The sequence below is a fragment of the Caretta caretta genome, chromosome 3 (assembly GCF_965140235.1).
Source record: "Caretta caretta isolate rCarCar2 chromosome 3, rCarCar1.hap1, whole genome shotgun sequence".
In the NCBI taxonomy this organism is placed as follows: domain Eukaryota; kingdom Metazoa; phylum Chordata; order Testudines; family Cheloniidae; genus Caretta; species Caretta caretta.
The window spans coordinates 48,584,274-48,596,491 of NC_134208.1; the positions used below are offsets into that span (position 1 = coordinate 48,584,274).

At 43.9% G+C, this 12,218-nt stretch overlaps 1 protein-coding gene across 10 annotated transcripts in view; it reads right to left on the reverse strand.

Moving 5' to 3' along the window:
- DST (dystonin) overlaps positions 1-12,218 on the reverse strand; it is a 485,843-nt gene that overhangs the window by 434,338 nt on the left and 39,287 nt on the right. The gene's annotated exons all lie outside the window — the stretch shown is intronic.

Consider the following 12,218-nt stretch of genomic DNA (forward strand, 5'->3'; position numbering starts at 1 on the left):
TAACCAATAGGATTGTGCTGTACAAATGAACTTAAAAGAGAAGAAGAAGAAGTGAGAGAGGGATGAGTGACTGATTTACCTTTTAATCACAGCATCACCACCCAGCAGTGATCTGGCAGCAAGAAGAGGGAGTTGAGAGGACAAAGGCAGAAGGAGGAAAAGGAAGAGGGGGGAGGCAGATAATGTGGGAATGAAGGGTATATAATAATAATTTCCTATTTGTTTCTATTATGGCAGTGCCCAAGGCCCCAGTTAGGATCAGGGACCCCATTGTATTAGGCACAATAAAAACACATAGGAAAAGGAAGTCCTTGTCCCACACTGCTTTCAGTTTAAGTAGACAAGACAGGCAAAGGGCAGGGTAAAGAGATACAACATACAAGTACAGTGATCAAGGTGACAGCAGACCTAGGATATTAATTCCAGCAATATAGTATATTTTTAGTTTATTAAATGCCCTTCCCTATTCCTTTTGTTCTTGTTATATTTTGCCTATTTTAAAATTTTATTGCTTTTGACTATTTCATTGTTTTTACTACAGCTATCGCGCAATTAAAAATTACTTACGATTAATTGCACTGTTAAACAATAATAGAATACCATTTATTTAAATATTTTTGGATGTTTTCTACATTTTCAAATATATTGATTTTAATTACAACACAGAATACAAAGTGTACAGTGCTCACTTTATATTTATTTTTGATTACAAGTATTTGCACTATATAAAAACAAAATAAATAGTATTTTTCAATTCATTTCATACAAGTACTGTCCTGCAATCTCTTTATCATGAAAGGTGAACTTACAAATGTAGAATTATGTAAAAGAAACGGCATTCAAAAATAAAACAATGTAAAATTTTAGAGCCTGCAAGTCCACTCAGTCCTACTTCTTGTTCAGCCAATCACTAAGACAAACAAGTTTGTTTACATTTGCAGAAGATAATGCTGCCCGCTTCTTCTTTACAGTGTCACCTGAAAGTAAGAACAGGTGTTCTCAGGCAATGTTTTAGCCAGCGTCGCAAGATATTTACGTGCCAGATGCGCTAGAGATTCATATGTCCCTTCCTGCTTCAACCACCATTCCAGGGGACATGCATCCATGCTGATGACAGGTTCTGCTCAATAACAGTCCAAAGCAGTGCGGACCGACGCATGTTCATTTTCATTATCTGAGTCAGATGCCACCAGCAGAAGGTTGATTTTCTTTTTTGGTGGTTCTGGTTTTGTAGTTTCCGCATCAGAGTATTGCTCTTTTAAGACTTCTGAAAGCATGCTCCACACCTCGTCCCTCTCAGATTTTGGAAGGCATTTCAGACTCTTAAACCTTGGGTCGAGTGCTGTAGCTATCTTTAGAAATCTCACATTGGTACCTTCTTTGCGTTTTGTAAAATCTGCAGTGAAAGTGTTCTTAAAATGAATGACGTGTTGGGTCATCATCCAAGACTGCAATATGGCAGAATGTGGGTAAAACAGAACAGGGGATATACAATTCTCCCACAAGGTGTTCTATCACAAATTTAATTAACACATTTTTTTTTAACGAGCGTCATCAGCATGGAAGCATGTCTTGATGGCCGAAGCATGAAGGGACCTATGAATGTTTAGCATATCTGGCACATAAATACCTTGCAATTCCGGCTACAAAAGTGCCATGCAAATGCCTGTTCTCACTTTCTGGTGACACTGTAAATAAGAAGAGGGCAGCATTATCTCCTGTAAATGCAAATAAACTTGTTTGTCTTAGTGAGTGGCTGAACAAGAAGCAGGATTCAGTGGACTTGTAGGCTCTGAAGTTTTACATTGTTTTGGTTTTGAGTGCAGTTATGTAACAAATAAAAAAATCTATATTTGTAAGTTGCACTTTCACAACTAAGAGATTGCACTACAGCACTTGTATGAAGTGAACTGAAAAATACTATTTTTAATCATTTTTACAGTGCAAATATTTGTAATAAAAATGATATACACTTTGATTTCAATTACAACACAGAATCCTATATGAAAATATAGAAAAACATCCAAAATATTTAATAAACTTCAATTGGTATTCTATTGTTTAACAGTGCAATTTAAAACTGTGATCAATCGCGATTAATTTTTTTAGTCATGATTAATTTTTTTGAGTTAATCCTGTGAGTTAACTGCCCTAGTTTTTATACGTCACTAGTTTGGGGGGAAGGGTTCCCCCCTAATTACTATGTATTTTCAGTCCTTAACTTTAATATAAGAGACAACAGACCATCCATCACGTTATTCCAGAACAGACCTGCAAGTCACAGCAATGAGACACACAACAGAAATACATAAAAAGATGAAAGACAATTATAGTGGAGGTAGCAGGAAGTGCACTATATAACGTATTGTAATAGCTTGTGTACCACTTCCCTCTACTGGATATGTCAAACCTGAAATACTTATTGGTTTGTAGTGGCACCATCCTCTTGTGGCTTGAAGGCTAAATAAAAAAATAAGAGGTATAGCAAGGGCCAACAGGCTTTCCACTTTATGTAGCTCAAATTGCACTGAAATGTGTTTAAGGAGCAGAAGAGTGAGAGATCTTATTCCTTGTATTCCATATTGCAGTCAGCCAACCCTCAATCTGGGCTCAGCCGTAATCTTGTTAAGTCTCTTGCCCCTGGGTCTCCACTCCTAGGCAATCAGGAGTTCAGCCCACTTGATAGCCAGAGCTTCCTTCTCAATAATAGAATATGTTCTCTTCCTGGGGACCAACTTTCTGCTTATACGTAGGATTGGGTGCTCTTCACCCTCAAAGTCCTGGAACAGCCTACTCCCTGGCCAAATTGGATGCCTCCATATAGAGAAGGCGTTCCCAGGAGAAGTCCAGGTTGGCAAGGACAAGCAGCTGGCCCAGCCATGCCTCCAGGGTATCAAGGATATTAATAGTAACAAAATACTGTCTCCAGGGTAGAAAGTTTGTAGGCTTGCCCCTTGGTTATACCCCAATTCTTGCCTCTATTGAGTGCAGATGAGGTTCTCTTTTGTGAAAATGCTCAACTTTTTAAGATGCTCCTGTAGGCAGATGATATACTGGGTTGTACCGAGTATGTTTGCATCTTGCTCCTCCCATTCTTCTCTCAATCTTCTTCCTAGATTCCCCAGGGCTGGCATCCATCGAGCAGTTCGAAGAGCAATAATCCCACCGAGGTGTGGAGTACCTCTCACACAGCAAACAGCAGCAGCAGGAAGAGTTGTCGTAGTGCCTAGGCTCAGTCCCAACAACCACTTCAACAGCTCCTTCAACATCTTGTTAAATCTTTCCACAAGACTGTCCCTTTGTGGGTGGTACATTAATGTTCCTAGTGCCTTGATTTTAAGAGGGAGCATAGCTTGTGCATCACATGTGAGGTAAAATTGGAGAACTGAGCAATCAATATTTCCCACAGGAACCCTACCCTGGCAAAGGGTTTCATAAATCTCAGGGGCGCTGGCTTTGGCCTTAGCTAAATGTAAGGGGATGGCTTTGGGACAGCAAGTGGTATAGTCTTCACTACAAGTATATATTGGTTTTCCAAGGAGCTCTTTTTTAAAAGCCCAACCGTGTTTATCCCTGTTCTTTCAAATGGGGTTTCCACTAATGGCACTAGGCCTAAGGAGGCTTTCGAGACATTCTTAGCTGCTGAATACTGATACTTGGAGCAGGAAGAACAATACTCTCTAACCTCATGTTGCATCCCTGGCCAGAAAAAGCTGTCCAGTAACTGGTCCAGGGTTGTCTTCTGCCCTTGATGCCCCATGCAAGGAATATCGTGTGCCAGCTGGATTGCAGCCCAGCAGTACTTATGGGGTACCAGCAGCTGCATTCTTATTACCTCCAACTGCAGGTTCTGCTCTACATGATATAGCCGCAGCTTCTCTAGCACAAAGTGGGGGTACTGTCCCAGCTGCTGGGGATCAGCTGCCTCCATGGACACCACCTGTTTGTAGGCACAGCAAAGCGTCCCCTCACCATGCTGCTTTTGGATGAAGCTTCCCACCTGCAGTAGGGCCTTGAGGTCCAGGATAGGTGCCAGATGTTCAGACATCTCTGGCTGGCCCCGTCCCCAGGATGTCCCCTTCTAGAGGTCATCAGAGTTGCCCAGGCCTGCTAGGTCCATGGTGTTTGCAGACCAGGGCCTCTCACAGGGCTTGGCTGTGGCACTGGTCAGTTCATTAATGATTTGCCAAAGGGAGGGCTAATCTTGCCCTATGATCACTAGGTATGCTAATTTATTGGCTAGTGCTACTGTAATTCGAATTGGTGTGGGTCTGAACTATCTGCTCCAGTTGCCTACTGGGATAGGGCTTTACATCTTCATGTACATAATGCAAGCCAATCGTCCTATCTGGGTTGATCATCTAGCCCGCTAAGCCAACCTGCATCACTGTTTCACTCTACTCTGAATCTACAAGCCCCAGTAACTCCTTCCACTGGACCCTTACTGGGAATGTCCACTTGGGGGGAATGCTTCTGTGTGCCCTCTCTCCTGCCATCCAAGCCTGTGCATATTTGCTCATCAATGCTCTTTCCTCATATGCTCCTTTCGCCCACAGGAGTAGTGGGTCACAGGAGTAGTATCCCAACTGCTCCTTCCTGGTGGGGAGTGGGTTTAAATTATGAGTGTCTCGGCTCAAGGGCTCCAGCCCTGTTGTTTGTATCATCAAGCAGCTATCCAGGCAATACCTCCTCTCAGCCCTGTGTCTTGCATGGCCTTTCTCTCTCTATGCAGGTAGCTTGGGTCTCTGGATTGCATGTTTTCTGTCGTACCCAGGGTTCATCATCCCCTAGTGGACACCTGGCATTGTCAGTAGCCCTAGTTGGTGAGTGGGCAGGTGCCGTGTGGGTCCTATCTTTAGCAACCCATCAGGCATGAGAAAATTCTCCATGTTTGAGAATGACTACAGGCAATACCAGAGCACCCATTCCCAGCTCCTTAGTGGAAATATGGATACAAACTGCTCTGTTTGGACCAACTTTGCAACTTAGGCCCCAGAGCACTCCTCAGGGCAAAACCACTGCCAGCAATGCTTTTTAATCATTGCAACACCCTCTGGAGGCATGCCCATTTGGAGTACATCTCAGCTCTAAAGCACTGCTGATTTGTCTCTTCACTGATATCCGGGTAATCTAAAATAGCCTTCACCTGACTGTAGTCTCTAACTTGCTCTGGATCAAAGTTGCAGTAGGCCAGCTGCGCTTGGCCCAATGCTTTAGAGGCCACTGATGAGGTGATGAGGAACACCTCCAGATCATTCTTGGGGCCCATCTTAGCTACCTTCACCAGCACAGGTGGCAGGGCTCCCCCTGGTGGATTGGGCCTGCAGGGCATCCCTGTGCAGTGGCTGGGGCGTCTTAACAGTTGCAGAAAGTCCTTCTGGAGTTCTTGCTGCTGGGACACAATCTCCTTTGGCAGTTGCTGCTGCTGCACTGCTTGGCCTGTCGCTAGGCTGTCCACTGCTGCAACACCTGCTGCTGGAATTGCTGTTTCTGGTTGGGCTACTGTTGTTGCCATTCTGCCATCCACTTACACCAGTGCTCAGGATCAATCTTGGCTGAAGCCCCCTTTGATCGTGGGGGTGTTGGTGCAGGGATCCCCTGCCTAGTGATTATAGTTCCAGTGGTGGCAATTCTGCTTAGTGGATAGAGTTCCATTGGCAGCAGTCCTGCCAAATGGCAATAGTTCAATTCTCGGTAGTCCTGCCCAATGGCGATAGTATAGTTGGCAACAGTCCCACCCAATGGCAAGAGTTGTTAGGCAGCAGGCCCACCCAATGACAAGGGTTCAGAGGGAATAGGACAACCCAGGCCCACCCTACTCCACCGGGTTCTGACCCAGGGCCTTGGGAGGCTGACTCAGCTGTTAACCTGTTCCATAGGGTGTCCAGCCCCTCATCAGCTTCCCTGGGTCACTTCCTACTCCAGTCCGGGTCCCATCTGGCCACCGCCTGACTCTGGGGAACATCTGGGTGCCCTGCTTCCCAGTACTGAGTCTCTCCTGCTCACTGGCACAAAGCAGGGTCCGCTCCAGTCCACCCTGGAAGCTCTCAGGGTACGTCCTCCTCTCTGCCTGGTCAGCCCCAACCTGAGCTGCCTAGCTGGCTTTTAAACCCCGCTTCCAGTCCAAGCATGCTTACGGGTCCTCCTTAACCCCTTCCTGGCCAATGAGGGGTTTATACACCCCATCACAAGCCCTCTCAAAGGACTGTTTCTGTCTCCAGGCCTGTATCAGGTGTAAGGCTTCCTGCTCGCATTCTCCACAAATTGTAGTTGGCCGACCCTCAGCCTGGGCTCAGCCCTAGTCATGTTGAGTCTCTTACCCTGGGTCCCCTATGGGAGCCCCACTCCTACACAATCTCACTGTTCCCAGAGGGAATTCAGCTCACTCCCAGGGTCTTTTTAGACTTCATCAATAGTTCACTTGTCTGGAGTAACTGGAGATGCTCCCCAAGTCCCATTCTAGGTTGCTGGAGTGAAGTAGCCCTCCAGGGCCACTTGCCCATATCAAGCTCATAGTATCAGTCTGCCCTAACTGAAGTGTGTGTGGGGAGGCAGAGGGTTGAAGGAAATGTTGGCCACTGCCTTGGGCTGGGCTCCCCTTGCTACTGGAGCTCACTAGTAGTCCCTAGCAGCCTTCCTGCTACTGGGCAAACTCCCACCATTCTCTTCCTTCTTGGGTTTTGTGGTGCAGCAGACTCAGTTCCTGAGTCGATGACCACCATTCACTAAATTTGGTAGATAGGTTATGACTTAAAGTCTGTCACCCTTCCCAGTATTCTTAAAGAACAGCTTTTTTTACTGGGCCTCATTTTCCTTCTATTCTGGACAGTAGTTGCAAAGAAAATTTTGTTACTCCAAGGATTCTGAGTTTTCCATAGAAATTGCTCCTTTCCCTGGCACAGGCTTTACAATTACATAAGAGATTATCTATCATCCTTATGCTGTTTACTAGAAATAGATTACTATTTAATCCACAATGACCTGTTAAAATTCTGAATAGAACCACTCCGCTCTTCTTTTCAGGCCCTTGCATTATATCAGCATTTTCAACTATTGGGCATACTTCATGGAATTTTTCCCCTTCGTTGCATGTGCCTACAGTTCTTGCCATTCCTTCCTTAGCTCATTTTTGATTAAGTGTTTGAATTCTAGTTTGCTTAAGGTCAACCTGTTGATGCTTAATGACATCATTGCCTCTTTGTCTACAAATTAATTTCCAGCTATCCCAGAATGTGCATGGATCCATGCTATTCGTATGATCATATCCAATTGTACCAATTCGGCTGTTAGCAATAGTATTTCATTACGTATATAATTTCTGCTGTCAGACTCGCCATTTTATAGTGCCTGCAATCCTGATAAGGAATCAGACTGAATGGCCACAGCAGTTGGCCGCCCATTTCAGGCCCAAGTTAGGGCCAGCAATATCCCTGTTAGCTCAGCCATGAAGTCAGAGATAAAGTTAGTTACTTGCTAATTTCTTGAGTCCAAATGTGGGCACACAGAAAGCTGTTCCCACTCAACCTGTTCCTTCCCCTTTGGAGCACGTTTGACAACAGTGTCCCCATTTATAGCAGATATATTGATTTACTGTATTTTGTATTTATCATTTATCATTATATTTATCATTCTTCTCCTTTTGTTTATTTTATTATATAATTCCATGTCTGTCTCGGGGGGGGGGGGTTTCCAGTGATAGAGTATTTTCCCATAGCTATACATTTTGTCCTCTTTTAAGCCTTTCTTTTCATTGAGAAACTTTATCCATTTCTTTACATGAGGAACTTTGAGATTTTGTCCTGCCCAGTCTCCACTGAATTCCCAACAATCAGTATATATTAGCTTAGTGTTATCACCCTGCCCCGTCACAGGTGCATATGTCACAGTCATCAGCAAATAATGTGAAACCTATTCCTGCACTCATCTTCTTTGGAAGGTGATTGTTCATGATGTTAACAGAGGTTGGGCTAATGACACTCTCCTGTGAGTTCCATTTGTAATGGAATATACAGTGGAAAAGGTCTTCCCTATCCAGACTTGTACAGTTCTTTTGCTTAGGAAATCCCTTATCCATCTGTACATTCGTCCTGCAGTACCTGTGACTGCCACTTGATATAATTGTCCCTCTCTCCATAACACATCTTAAGCTTTTTCTATGTCCAGGAAGGTTACGATCATGTACTCTTCAGTTCTCAAGCTTTTTTGTGCTTTTGTCTCTAACCATACAATGTGGTCAGTCACACTCCAACCTCTTCAGAATCCACTTTGTGTTCTATCTTTGAGCCTACTGAGTGTGCTACTAATCTGGGGGTGGGCAAACTTTTTGGCCCAAGGGCCATATCTGGGTATGAAAATTGTATGGTGGGCCATGTATATTCATGAAATTGGGGTTGGGGTGCAGGATGGGGTGAGGGCTCTGGCTGGGGATGTGGGCATTCAGGGTGCAGGAGGGGGATCTGGGCTGGGGGTTGGGGTGTGTGTGTGGGGGGGTGACAGCTCCGGCTGGAGGTGCGGGCTTTGGGGTGGGGCTGAGGATGAAGGGTTTGGGGTGTAGGAAGGTGCTCCAGGCTGGGACCGAGGGGTTTGCAGGAGGGGGATCTGGGCTGGGGTGCAGGAGGAGGTGAGGGCTCCAGTTGGGGGTGTGGGCTCTGGGGTGGGGCAGGAGTTTGGGGTGCAGGAGGATGCTCCTGGCTGGGATCAAGGGGTTCTAAGGGCAGGAGGGGGATCAGGGCTGGGGCAGAGGGTTGGGGCCCGAGAGGATCAGGGGTGCAGTATCTGGGTGGCGCCTACCTCAAGCAGCTCCCACAAGCAGTAGCAATTCCCCTCTCCAGCTCCTACGTGGAGGCACAGCCAGGCGGCTCTGCGTGCTGCACCATCCACAGGCGCCACCCCTGCAGCTCCCATTGGCCACAGCTGTGGGTGTGGCGCTTGGGTTGGGGCCAGCGTGTGGAGCCCCTTAGCTACCCTTACGTGTAGAAGCCAGAAGGGGGACATGCCGCTGCTTCTGGGAGCCGTGCCGAGTGCCTCCCAACCGTGCTCCCCGGCTGGAGCACGGCAAGCCCCAGATCCTGCTCCCCAGCAGGAGTTCGAGGGCCGGATAAAATCAGCTGGCAGGCTGGATGTGGCCCGCGGGCTGTAGTTTGCCCACCCCTGTACTAATCTCTCTCTCTCAACAGTTTTTTCCATAGTTTTACCAAAATGTGCTTTCAGGGCTGTATTGCTCAGACCTAGAGCGCATCTTGCCTGGTTTCCTCACTGGAACAATGACTGCATGTTTCCAGTCCCTAGGTAATTTTCCCTTTCCTCCATATGCTATTGTATTATTTTAGTATTAACCTCAGGGTTTTGTCACCTGGGTGTTTGCATATATCAAATATTATTTCATCCTGGTCTGGTGCAGTGCTTTTGCTTCTTATCATCACTTTTTGAAATTTCCTCATACCAAAGTGTTCATTTAAGATCCACATCCTCCTTCAACCTCTTCATCATCTCATAATTATCATTAAGGAATGTTCTTTTCCTTTCCCTAATTTCTATCCTCCGATCCTCAGCATAACTGACTTTTTGAAACATGACAGCCAGAATTTCTGTTTTTTCTTTGTTGGAGCTTATTACTCCATGGTCTTCCACTGCAACACTTGGCATTTGTTGCTCGTAGTCCTTATTCAGTTTATTTTCCTAAGTTTCTTGTATACTTCTGAAGTATTGATATCTTTATTTACTTTCCCACAGTATTTCCTCCAGCTTTCTCTTTTTTTGCCCTTTATATGTTGTGCAACAGCCTTATTTTTTTAATAGGTCATTAAGTCATTAAATTAAATCTGAAAATGAATAATTAATATAGTGTCATCTATGTTATTAATTCAATATCAAATTCAGTTTATTTTATGCGGCCCCTAAATACTGTTTTTCAATGCACTTGCAGAATGCGGTGTTGAAATTGTCTAATTACATTATAGAAGCTGCCTGGGAGAAACTGTAGGTTCTGAAGGTGGGTAAACAATATTCAGAGCTTTTAGCACCTGGGAAAGTGTAGGAGGTGGTTTTGCATTGTGGAATAGGAACATCTGGGGGATATTTGTGCTAAAATCCTCAGCAGCATAATTAGCAATAACACTGTCATTTCATTTACTCTTATTAGGTTTCAGCATTAATATATCGTTTTGATATGAATGGGGGAAGGATCTAAAAATTCTGAATCAGTGATAGATCTCATAGGACCCCAAAACTTTGAACCATTTTGCAAAAAGGCAGGCACATACCATAAACAGATGGTGCACGCACCATCTCCACCTACAGTTGCAAATGCTTCCCACTGCCAACAAATATCATTTCTGTCTTATTCTTGAATTGCAGTCAATTTGTTTCTATGCAGATCTCTATCTGAGCCCTGATCTAAACTACAAACTTATGTCAGTATAAATACAGAGCAATGTACTTATACTGACCTAACACCGCGTGTAGACAGTGCGTTGCGGATGGGAGGCCTTCTCCTGTTGACACAGTTACCACCTCTTGGGGAGGCAGAGTACCTATGCTGCTGGGAGAAGCTGTCCCATAGGTAGTCTCTTCACTGTGCACTAGTGCAGCTGTGCCACAGCAAGGCTGTAAGTGCAGATGAGCCCTCAGGTGCTAGAAAGGTAATGAAACTGTATAACCCAGGTTCGAGCAGAGGACACAGAACTGAGTTTCATATACTCAGCCCAAATGTCTCACACAGTCTTCCCTAGTACTCTGTAATTTTACGTATGAGGTAACTACAAAAGAGAAATATAAGTGACTTGATCAAGGGACAGTGCAAGGGCCTGGAACAGAAATCATCTAGCTTCCAGGTTTTTTCTCAACCCACCAGAGCAGTTCATCTCCAAAGAATAAACAACTGTGGGTTTTTTAAACAGTAAACTTAATAGTTTCTGCCATAAAAGGTGTATTCCAGTACATCAAATCATAATAGGACACAAAAGCACAAAATAGATCTTAGAATGTTGTTTGAAACTCTTAAGTGTGCAGAATATGTGTAGCTTAAATAATAAATACAATTTAATGCAGACTGAAGAAACTGATGCAATAATACAATGAAAACCCTTAACAGGTCTTTTCAGTGATGGATTTTAAGGTTTCAAAACCTGATGCTTTACCTTTGTAATTATGCATTTATTTTTTCTTCTGAAGTTGTTCCAAACCAGTTTTACAAAGCACAAAAAAGTTGCACGATTGGAGCCTTAATATTAGTATTAATTAATGTTTAACCATTTGTAAATATTATTATTTTTAATTATGTAATATACGTGGGTGGATAGTATGAAGTGTTCTCTTTGCTGTTTAAAGAGATACTGTTCAAAAGCTACAATAGGATGTTATACAGTCCACTCCTAAAGAATGATGCCAATGGCAATCAAGGAAGAGGAAACGTCTGCAATTAGACTCTGTAGTCACTTTGCATCTGCAAAACAATTGCCATCCATTGTGTGCTGAGAAAACATTAAACATAACAGTCTGATCAAAACTGATGTGAGATTTTTGTATTCATGTTTGTGGCTTCTATTGCTGAAAGGCATTTATCATCCTCAGATGATTATTCACACCAATACACCCTGAAACAAAACAAACTTCAAGATAAGATTGCAAGCACATATCAGTGGTCTGAATGCATACTATTATCTTTTAAGAACATCAGAGTTAGAAAAAAAGAAAACAAAACCTTAAGAATCCAGGAAATGCAGAGTTAAAATTGCATCTCTCAACAAGGCTTTCCAATTATCTTCCATCTCCCCATCGCAGCAACATCCAGAGAAAATCAGAACATAATACTTTATCCATCCATAATGCATAGTTTCATTTTTGAGTGAGCACAAAAGCCTAATTGTTAGAAATCATTACTACAAAGTGGCAGAAAAGTAATAGAAGTCTTTTGGAACTGAGTTTAACATCTCTATTTTTGTGGAGTCACAATTCAGGAGCACCTTGTCCCAGTCACATCTAATTTTTGTAGAAAATTTCTACCACGGCCCCTGATCTAACCTACCAATTTTGACACCAAAATATGATTTTCAATGTGGATTTTAGAGAGGATGATATAAAATCAGGTTTATAATAGAAATTTAGAGCATGGCTACACTTGCGAGTTAGAGCACATTGAAGCAGCCCTGGGCGCCCTAACTCACAATGCATCCACACTGGCAAGGCATGTAGAGTGCCTGGACTCCGTGGCTGGAGTG